Raw genomic sequence first — 11,318 nt, forward strand, 5'->3', positions numbered from 1 at the left:
ACTTAAATGTCTGTTTAAATCAGAATAAAAAACCTTTTGTTGTTGTTGTTGTTTGTTTGCTTATTTTGTTTTCTCCTTGCAATTCAAAGTTAAAGTCTTAAGGGTAGCAGCACAAGACCGCTTCAGAGAACTTTAATCTTGTGTGTTTTGGCGCCTTTTCCCTGCCAGCTACTGTACTTAAAAAAAAAAAAAAAAAAAAAAAAAAAAGTTGGAGATCTTGTCTGTCCCGTCTCAAGTTCAATGGCAGCGCTTTCCAGCAGCAGGAGAAGATGGCCATGTTCGCAGCCCTAATAATAATTCAGATCACGCCACATCGGCATCTTGTGTCAGAGCCGAAACGGGCTTCCCCACCCCCTTCAACCTGATAGCTGCCAAGTCCTCACACACTCCGCATTCAACCACAACTTAATGGATGGGATATTGTGCATTAAAATGTGGCCCAGACACACAGGCGAAGAGAGGACAAGAGGGAAAGCAGACAGACACACACACACACACATACACACAGACACGCAGGAGAAAGGAATGAATTAAAACACACACACAGGTCCCACAACAAAACAGCAGTGGAAAAAAAAAAAAAAAAAAAAAAAAAAAAGGGAAAGGAAAGGAAAAGAAAAATAATGGGGGGGGGGGGTGGGGGAAGAAAAAAAAGAAACCCTCTAAAATAACTTTAAAAAAAACAGCCAGAAATGCCACCCGAACACTTCGTCCTGCAATATAGTGTGAAAGAGACCAGCAATCACAAGGCTCCAGACAATTTATCTAGCTGACCATACACAACAGCGATGCCATTTCCTCAACATTATACATTAACATTGCAGCCCATTAACTACCAAAACCACCAACACAGCCAGAGAGAAAATATTACATTAAAATGACAGTAAAGAAACAGTATCTACAGCAACAAGCGAGAAGGAAAAAGAACTGTCTGCAAGGTACAAATAAAGTAGCATTTGCATTAATCCTTTCCAGCATTTAACTGATAGTTGCCTGCCAGAAAAGCAGGGGGAGGGGGAGAAAGTTGGAGCAGGAAATGTGCCAAGTTCAGCACTTTTGGACACAAACTCCCATCAACTGATTCCTGGCATAAAAGTGTGACCCATATACAAAAGCTGCCAAAATAGCAAAATATAAACAATCTACCACTTATATATCATCCTGTAAAACAGAAGTAGTATCAGCATTTAAGAAGAGGGTATAACATCCACTTTGAAACCACATAGACAAAGTCTCAGCCGGGAAGAATTAAAAAACAAGAGCCAAGCAAGTCATATATTACACATATATGTGGATATAAATAATTTCCAGCACCACATACCATTGCAGCGTACTGCATTAAACAAACGGGATCTTGAAGTCTGTCACACACACCAGCGGGCCATTGGCCTCACATTTCCCAGGTTACAAACCAGTTCTTTTTCTCAAGAGCTCTGTGCTTTTTGTTTTGCTTTGCTTTTGTTTTGTTTGGATTTCCAGAAGTGGCCTTCTGCCTTTTGTCTGGGGGGTGTCGAGGAAAAAAAAATAATATATTTTTTATTACTTTTTCTCAGGCTGGCTGTTAACTTTGTTTTGGTTTTGTTGCTGTTGCTGGCTTTCTGTACGGCAGCAGACGGGAAGAAAATTTTTGGCTGGAGCCGGGGAAGAAGCAGTAAAGTTACCGTCCGCGGGCGGTGGGCACCCCCCCACGTCTTCCTCCTCCTCCTCACCCTCCTCCCCCCCCCCCCCCCCCCCCCCCGCCTCTTTTCCCAGTCGTCTAGAGTTGCAAGGCTGTGGCGAACGTTTTGGGGCTGGCTTGAAGGCGGTGCGGGACAGGCTGAGGATTTAATAGTTTATACTGTTTATATTATATTATATTTACATTATAGTTTAACGCGTGTGTGTATATACACATATACATATACACATATACACATATACATATATATACACATATACATATATATACACATATGCCATATACACGAGCACATACGTGTCCACCCGTGCCCCGCTGTACACGTGCCCGTCCCCACACGTGCCCGCGCACACCGCCGCCCCCCCCCGCCCCGGCCCCGCCGCGGCTCTCCGCTTCCGCCTGGCGGCTGCCGCACGCAGCGGGGCCGCTGGGCTCATTTGCATACTGCCCGCGCGGCAGCCAATGGGCGGCGCGGGGCGGGGCTGCGCTCGGCGGGGTTCGGCGGCGCTCGGCGGGGTTCGCTGCCCGCCCGTGTCCAGCCGCCGCCATGTTGGGGTTCGCGCTGCCCCGTGCCCTGCACTAAGAGCCCTCCGGCCGGGGCTGGGAGAGCGAGGGTGGGAGAGTCCAGCTCCCCGAGAGTTGTGTCCAAATTAACGAGCGAAATATTTTAGCTCAGCCGTCAAGCGGCCGCGCTCGACGGGAACATCTATTCGCACGTACTTCTCGTGCGAGGCGCTGGTGGGCCGGCTGTGTGGTGCCGTGCCGGGGCGCCAGGCGACGGGGGTGTCCCCCTGACCGCCCCCGGCCCTTAGAGCCGCCGTGTCCGTGTCCCTGCTGAGTGCACTCCTGCCTGACAAACACGGCGGCCGAGTGCGGGCTCTAAAGGGTCCTCCTCGTAATTGCTCGGAGACCGCTGGTGGGGGCACGGGGGCCCCTCAGGAAGTCAATTTTCTTTTGTCTGGTTCAACAAAAACGTCCTAAGCTGCTAAAACCCCCGCTCTACCCTCAAAATGAAGCACAAGTTGACATGAAAATAAATAGAAAAGAATCACAAGCTTTTAGGCTTCGGAACAATGACTGGGGAGTTTTATCTCTCTGGTTGTTTTATGAAGAAATCCAACCTGAAAAAAATAAGTCGTGGGTGTTTTCCGCCCAGTGAATGGGGGAAATGATTGCTCCTGCTATGTGTAGCATGGATTTTGTAAACTCTGTGACAGTCAGTTGAGCAGAGAGCAGACCTTTTTCCGTGCCAGAGGGAATCTGTGGGTGTTGATTTATTTTACGTTTTTGTTGTTGTTGTTAGAGGATTCAGGCTTTGAGTGAGAGAGTCACAGACAATTAACGATTTGCACTGGTCATCAACACTTACCAGAGCCTATTAGAAGAACTTTGGTGATATTTCATCATAGATTTCCAGGCTTTTTGTTGGTTTAGGTTTAATTTTGTTATTCTTGTCATGATTGCTGCCAAAGATTCAAGTACTAGTAGACAGGCCCAATTGCGATCTGCAGCTTTCTGCTTTTGTTTGTTTTATTACTTGTTTATTGTTTGTTTTGCGCCTGTACACTTACTAAGACCAACTCTGCAACTGATTTAGCAAATAATTAGGAACTCTCTATACTATGACAAATGAGAAAAGTAATGGCAGCAAGGAGAGCCATGGATATTGCAATATTAGAAAAATCATGTTGCACAAATATGTAATGGTTTTTCTGTTTAGTTTAAGCCCAGACTGCTTGTCATAGGAAACTTTCTTGAACACATTTTTAAATTCAAATACTGTGTTATATAGCATTTCCATTGCCTTTGATTTCTGCACTAGTATATCTTGATTACAGCTTTCTTTTCTATATATATAATCAAAGGCTCATGTATTTTGTAAGAGGCTGACCTTAAGTTCTGTTGATTCTGGATTTTCTAGTCTTTTGAGGTTTTGTGTATATAAATATTGACAACCCCTGATACATTTTAATGTTAGCACTGGATAAAATATGAAAAGAGTGTAAATAATTTTCATCTAAGGATAATTGTTACACTCTCAATTGCCCATCTGGATATGACAGACAACAATCTGAGGAGAGCGATTCACTTGAAGAATTTCTGCTAAAATAAGTAACAGCTGAAGAATTGTTTGACGTCTCCATAACAGAATTAGTAAGATAGATTACATTCTTCAAAGTTATTTTCAAAGTTGCTAATAAATATAATTTGCTCTGTTAAAACCTCTGTTTTTATTTTCAAGGTTTTCTTGCTATCAACAATACAGGGAAATAAAATGATTGCAAGAAGGTCCGGCACATGATGGTTCAACAATGAAGTCTGTGATTACTGCAGACACAGAATAAATGGAACAAGTAAGGATCATATTAAGGGACGATACAGGGCAGGCAAGGTCTCCGTACAGCTCTGTGCGTGTGAGGTACTGCCATCCTCATGCATAACAAGGCAACTGAGAAAACCGGGTACATTTGGCCAAGTGCTTCATCTTGCAAATGCAAAAAAACTGCTGCCGTGGCCCCACCAGCTTTCAGCTGGAGGCTTTAAATTTTTCACGGGGAGAACACCGTGGTTAAAAAGGAGCCGCTTGCTGCTCCTGCATCAACCCGTTCAGGTTCGTCTCAGCAATGCACCACGGAAAACTCAGGATTTGCACATGTGCGCGACAGTTGCTCATTATTTCTGAAAGTTCATACTTTTGCCATGCTGTTCCGCACAGACTCCTGGCCCCACAGAGCCTCCTGCACAGTTACCTAGCAACTAGCCAGAAATATAACTCCGAGCTTGGCACAGGCAGAATGGATTCTGCTGCTGCTTCCCCCAGGCAAACGCTCTGCGGTCTGGGGTAAAATGCACTGGGCAGAGAGATCGGGGGAGTGCTGGTCATGAGCTTTCCAGAGACTGGTGTTAGTCATCCCCTGCCCTTCCAAGCGAAGCCTAGAGTTCCCACTCCCCGAGGCAGGGACACGTGCCATCTATTCCTGCTCTGCTCTTGCATATTGGGCAGAGGAGAATTCATGGGTATGCCACATAATCACATCTAAAACCCCAGCCCTTTGGCAGTCAGTATTAAAGTTGTTACTGATTGCAGCAGACCAGAATTTTCACCTTGGACAATACAGCACTGGAGGTTTCATCCGCTAGATTATAATGCCTCTGAGAGGAAATACGGCATGTAAAATTTTAGTCAACAGCGTATTTCCCTTCCCTTGTCCAGGAAAACAGCCAGAGAATCCTGATGCACACCATCTATTTCTGCCTAGTTAGTGGTCTCATGTTACGTACTTTTATTAAAAAAAGGTTTAAACAAACCTCTTCTTCTGTTAAAATACCTCGGAAGCTCAATCAAAGCATCACCACACCACCACATCACCATGAGAACAAATTAAAAGAAGATTAGGAGATTATAAAGTGAAGCACTAAAAAAGTAGAAAGTCTGTTTCTTTCAACAGACTGATTTCAGTTCTTCAACTGTCCTTAATAATAAAACAACGTATTACTTCTTCCCCCAGATCCTTGCCTCACTCGATACACAAGATTGCCGAGGAACTGTAACATCATTGTTTTTAAAAGAAAAAAAAAAAAATAGCTGAGACTTAATGGTAGCATATAAATGGCATACAGAGCCTTTTGAGTTCACACCTCATTAAGGTGCACAGGAAGGGAAGGGGTGCACATCTTTGTTGTTACTTTTGCCTTGCAGCATTTTCAGCCAAGCTATGTGAACAGACCAGCAGCACATTAACTGACTTTGTAACAGCTGTATTTTTGTAGCAGATTTTTTTTTTTCTTTTTTTTTAAGCTTAGAAATCGCAGAACATTGTGAAACAGAGCCAGGGCAGGCCCTTAGAGTACAATTATGTTGGTGTCTTTATTTTTTGCAAACCAATCTACCAGATCTAAGTCTCCTTCCTGCTTCGGTTAGGGGTCTCTTTCCACTGAGCCTTCCATTTTCAGCTTTTTCTGAAATGTGCCTTAGCGCACACAAATTGTTGTGGCAGAGTATTTTTTTGCTCTGGGTGCAGGCATGCTTACCTGAGCTCGCAAAGCCCATATGTGAACTTGTACCTGAATAGCTAGCTACATGTAGCCCGTACTTATGTTACAGGCTCTTTGTTGTTATTCCATAGGTGATTGGATTTGGTCTTAGGATAGTATTGGTGCTAGGACTATGACCATGTCTTCCAAGGCTGTTAGCACTCCTTAGTTTCAGAGCACGTTTCAGAATTGTCAGAGGAAAATCTTATCTGCTCCTCCCAAGCTTCTGTGAGAAGAGTTTTTACCCCACTAACGTATTTGAAGGAAGCATTTCCAACTTCCCATTTTCATTTCTGTCCTTTCCTGTTAGATCAGCCTGGACCTGGATCAACCACACATAAATGTGGCTTTAGTGTCATTGCAGCAGGATGCAGTGGGGATTAAGTAAGGCAGCAAAGGTTGTTCTTATGTGAACATCTCACCTTCTCACTTTCAGATGGGAATCTCCAGGAAATACAAAGAAAAAAAAAAAAAAAGGCAAAATACAAAGAAAACAAAACAACAACAACAACAAAAAGAGGAGAGCTTATTTCTGCTGACGGGTGCTAATGTGACAGACAGGCAGACACCTACAGCATGATGCAGTTACTATGGGACTCTCTGCAGACACACCAGAATGACAGCTTGTGGAAAATAAAGCTATTGTCTCAGCATGTAGTCTTGGGATATTCAGCATATCTCCATGAAAAAGAAATACACAGGAAACTTTACCACAAACTTGTCCTGGCCTTCGTCTCCAGGATCTGCCCGTAAGGGCAGAAACAGTAGTCTAGAGTGGATGATTTTGCCACCTGGTGGCATTTTCCACCAGACTTCTACAGGTCTATGTCATTCTGGTGTCAGCAAAACAGCAGAAGGTCTTATGGTAGCAAAGATTCTTGACATGATTGATGCCCTTGTTCCTATTGCTTATGTGCTTAAAATAACAGCTGAGGTTTGAGAGAACGGGCTTCACAATCTGCTCTGCAGGCACCGTTAACGCTGTGGATACCACACTTTACCTAACACAGAGAAAATACAGCTATGTCAGCTTGAAAGACAGCACAGGCTTCCATCACCTGGGGAGGAAAGATGACTAGTATGATGTCCCAGAGCTGACATACAGCAGTTTGAACAGCAGAGATATAACTCCCTCCCAAGTGTATGGATGTTGGCAAGGTGTTCATGTCATTTTAAGAAACCTATCTTACCCTCTTCATGTTGCTGTCTCTGCAACCAGCAGAAGACTGCATTACACACACTCAGCTGGAGGAGAGTAGTAAAGTGTGAACACATCAGGCTGAAGAAAACGTAGTCACCTATACCAAATCACTTCTGAATAAGTGTGGCCAATGTCATTTCTTCTCCTGTCTTCTGCAGCATGTTATGCATTATCTCCAAGGAGAAAGACCTCAAAAGCTCACCATTAGTTTTCAAAGCATTGAAGACCTGAAACAGATCACTAGAAAATGTACTTGTCATCAGTGGGACATACCCCAGTAAACAGAGAAAAACACATGGAAAGATCTGTCTGCAATTCATCCTTGCATTACTTACAATGTGCAAGAGAAAAAGTCAAGCTGTGGAAATAAGGTGGGACATTGTATGCTGTTCCAGCACCCACAGATTTGTGTTTTCCTTTTTTTTTTTTTTTTTTTTTTTTTTTTTTGGCAATCAGGAAATTGAATATGCTAGAGTCTTAGAGTCTTCCTGAATTCTCTTTTGAACATTCACATACCTGAGAATATCTATGAAGATTTTCTAATCAAATTATGAAACAATTCTAAAAGCATTCAAATAAAATACAGATATTACAAATAACACATTATTTACGTGTTTTTAGGATTATAACAAACATTCCAACTGCTTAGAATAATGATGTTTAAAAATGTAGACTTGCTAAATTATGCTAGTTTGCAAGTTGCAAGGATTTCTGAAGGGTACCATTGCTCTCTGACCCTACACTGATGCACTGTACAGTAATAGAGTGAATGGGAAGCACTACCTATTTGTGGAATAATTTCAAATCTTCTACTGTCTGGATATCTTCTAATGCGCTGGCTACATGAGAAGGCAGCACACTGGAGGACACTAGTGAAATATTGGATCTGGTTATGCTTCAGGAGGAAGGAGACCTTGGCTTGTAAACTGCAATAGTGACCAGCCACTTAGTAGCTCCTTCCTCTCTTCTGCCTTGCTGCATGCTCCTATGGTTCTGGACAGAGAACCATATGTCCACTCTTCTAAATAAAATCCTACTTTTCCATAGCTTTTTTTTTTTTTTTTTTTTTTTTTTTTTAAAGTCATTGCTCTTCCTCACTTCACTGGATTAAAAGTTCATCTAGCTTCTGTCCAGAATTGATGTGTCTTCATGCATCTATGAGCCCTTTTTTGTATTGTAATATTTATTGTCTTGTATTTTCTTGATACTGTTTTGCTTACTGACCCAGCCCAAGAGGAGGAAAGTTCCTCTGTGAAAAAATAAAAATAAGAAATGAAGAGCATATAATTTGTCCTCTAATTAAAGATACAAACAAACAAACAAAAAAACTTATCCTTTATATTTTATAACATGGCAAAAGATCACAGACTTTTCCTTTATCCTTGCATTTTGGCCTGTATGTTTTTTGCTAGCAACCAGGTTTCCAGCTCAAAGATTCATTATGGGAGGGATCTCAAATTAGTTTCTTAACTCACTGGGAAGAGAAGTCAGGGGAAATGGACTGAGGAAGAGTCATTCAAGGCTGTTATTAAGGAGTGTTTACTGATGAGAAAACAACTTTCACAGGTGTAAAAAAACAAAACAAAACAAAACAAAACACCTGTCGTTGCATCAGCAGCATGTGGAAAGCATACCATGGTAGGGAGAGTACTGGTGAGATACTGAAAAATTATTCTAGCCAAGAATCCTACTGATTGTTAATATTTAAAATGTAAGATGCTAAAGGTAAATACTAATATCCCAAGAGAGGAGGGGAGAATATTAGTAGCTATCAACAGGAAACTAAGCTGAAGTTTTGCAGAGATTGTCATGTTTATTCTCTCCCTGGATGTGGGACTGTGAATCAACAACTTCAGATATGACAAATTGCACAGTCCTGGATGAATATTTTTACTACATACGAACATGGTTATCTAGACTGGACTTGAGAACAATGTTTTAGTTTTATCACCCTAACTGCAGCAGTGGTGTGAACGTTACAAGGAACATTGTCAGGAAAAACAAGAAATCATACTGGCTAAACTGATAATCCTTGTTTGTTTGTTTGTTTGTTTTAATGGCACCCCCTGAAATTAGCATAGGCTTTCTCATCTCCATCTCTGACCACCCCTTACTGTCTGTGTTGATTGTTTGCACCTACCAAAATTGCATCCTAAGCCGTGATCACATCAGGGGGTAACTAAGCCCAGTGTTGTCAAAAGCTGGTTAACCTCAGCATCCTGCTTGAGGTGAGACAAGTACTGTAAAAATGGGCTGCATGACAGGACATGTGTATAAGCCACAAGTGACCCAAGGTAATTTAGACTGAACAGAAGAAAGCCACAGGTAGGAAATAGTGGACAGTCCAGGCCCATGGCACTGAAGAGCTACTGAAGCCTGACACGAGAGTTTTGGACTTCAGTAGCAGCCACTCTATAAAGTGAACCTCTGAGAGCCTATTCTGAAACAAGGCCCATATCCTGCCTATACCTGCAGCTGGACAAGCAATCCTGGCTCTCAAGGACATGTAAGTTCAGAGCGGAAAAAATATATATATATTTGAAAGTGTTTAAGCTAAAATGTAAGTCCTGCTTTGTACTTTAAACATACACCGAATTCTCTAAAAGGCTGGGGTGTGTGCTTGGAGGAAGGCTTCCTGGCATGTTAAGAGTTTTTACTAGACACAGGAAATTTAAGTTCCAAAGGCGACATTTTCAGAAAGCTTTGAACATATGGAAAGCAAGGTTATAATGGAACTTCTCTGTAGCATAATCGTAGCCTGTAGTTCTTTTAATACTCTGAATATAGAGACACATGCACTCAAGATAATAAGACTATTAATCTTTCTGTTAACCAGCTGAACTGATTAATGAAGTAATACATTTTGCAGTACAATATGCCTTAATGCAAGCAAGTGACAGAGCAGGACAGCACTCAGCTCTTGAGGAGAGGAAGTAGAGAAAGTCAGAGGAAAATCTGACTGCCAGCAGCAGGAGGTCAGTCTCGGTCAAGAACAGCTCCGGCAGATTGGGATGAGCAAATGCAAGCTTTCTTATAAGAGTGGTACTGATTGCTAATGCAAAAACAAAGCATAGAAAATTCTACCTCTTTCTCTGTCTTCCCAGCCCACACACCATCATCTTTATCATTAGCCCTTCCAGTCATCATTCTGCTTCTCACTGACCAGAGAGAGTAAAGTGATATTGGAAGTAGGACGAGATGAAGCAGCAGGAAAGTATGTGAAGGGCATGGAGGAAGCTCTGAGACTATGAAACTCTCCTGTGTGTGAGTAAAATTAATGTATGAGGCTCACCAAAGAAGGTGGCAAAAAAAGAACTTAAAGCTTGTAAGGAGAAGCACTACCCATTTTTCAGTAAAGAATGTGTTTTACATATATGCATATATTCATGCTGTCTGTATAGAGGTTGAAATGCAGGTTGGCAGATTAAAGGAAAAAGAAACACAACACATAAGCAGTGTTTTCACACTATAAAGTTATGTAGTGTTCTCCTTTTTGCAAGGAGGTGCAAGGAGGTTCTTGTTTTCCTAATGGATGTACTTTCCCTCCCTGAAACACATCCTCTCATGTTTTCTGTGAAGTTCAGACTGATTAAGATATCTGGGAAAGCACAGGCTTCTTCCTTTCTGGTATGCATTGTGCCTGCAGGTCTCACAGTCTTGATTCAGGAATAGGATCTATTTAAATATTTTCTGTCATGATCGCTCCTTTTTTAAGGGCCAACTGTGGCAGTGGCACTGGTGAGATAAGCTCATGCTCCCCCTGCCCCAGCAAAGCCTGCAGGAGGGTGAAGGCTGAAGCCAGGTTGTCCTGGCAGGACCAAGTGTCACACCTCAGCCAGACAGCTTGTCACAGAGAGCAGTGTCCTGCCCAACCTGGAGTCAGGGCTGGGCACAACGCGGTGGCCCTGACTCCAGGTGCCACCCTGACAGGCACCACAAGGACATCACTGTCCTCAGAGCAGGGACACAGGGGCAGTGATGCCCCCAGAGCAGTGCCGCTGTGGGGAAGGCCCCATGGCAGCAGGTGTGGGGCCATGTTGCCACCCCGACCGCCCCTCACCCCACACCTGCCAGCATGCAGCGGGCAGGCAGAAGCAAGCACAAAATGGCGGGGCAGGGCAGACGCGTGGCACCCATGGGCTCCTCTCCTTTCCTCAAAGGGAGCGATCATGCAGCCTTTTTTTTTTTTTTTTTCCCCACCTTTTTTTTCTGTTTGTTTTAATTTTATTGTATTTCCTACACTGTGGGAGGGAGCTGCGGCCAAAAATAATGCTGCCAAGCCGAGGGGATTGGCACTCACTGCTTGGAGCCTGCAGCAGCAGCCGAGTCTTTAAATAGACCCAGCCCTGGCTGCGAGCTGCTCCTGCAGGGCTGGCAGCCACAACCTAGCTGGGGTGGGGGACA

The sequence above is a fragment of the Aythya fuligula genome, chromosome Z (genome assembly GCF_009819795.1).
Source record: "Aythya fuligula isolate bAytFul2 chromosome Z, bAytFul2.pri, whole genome shotgun sequence".
Classification (NCBI taxonomy): Eukaryota; Metazoa; Chordata; class Aves; order Anseriformes; family Anatidae; genus Aythya; species Aythya fuligula.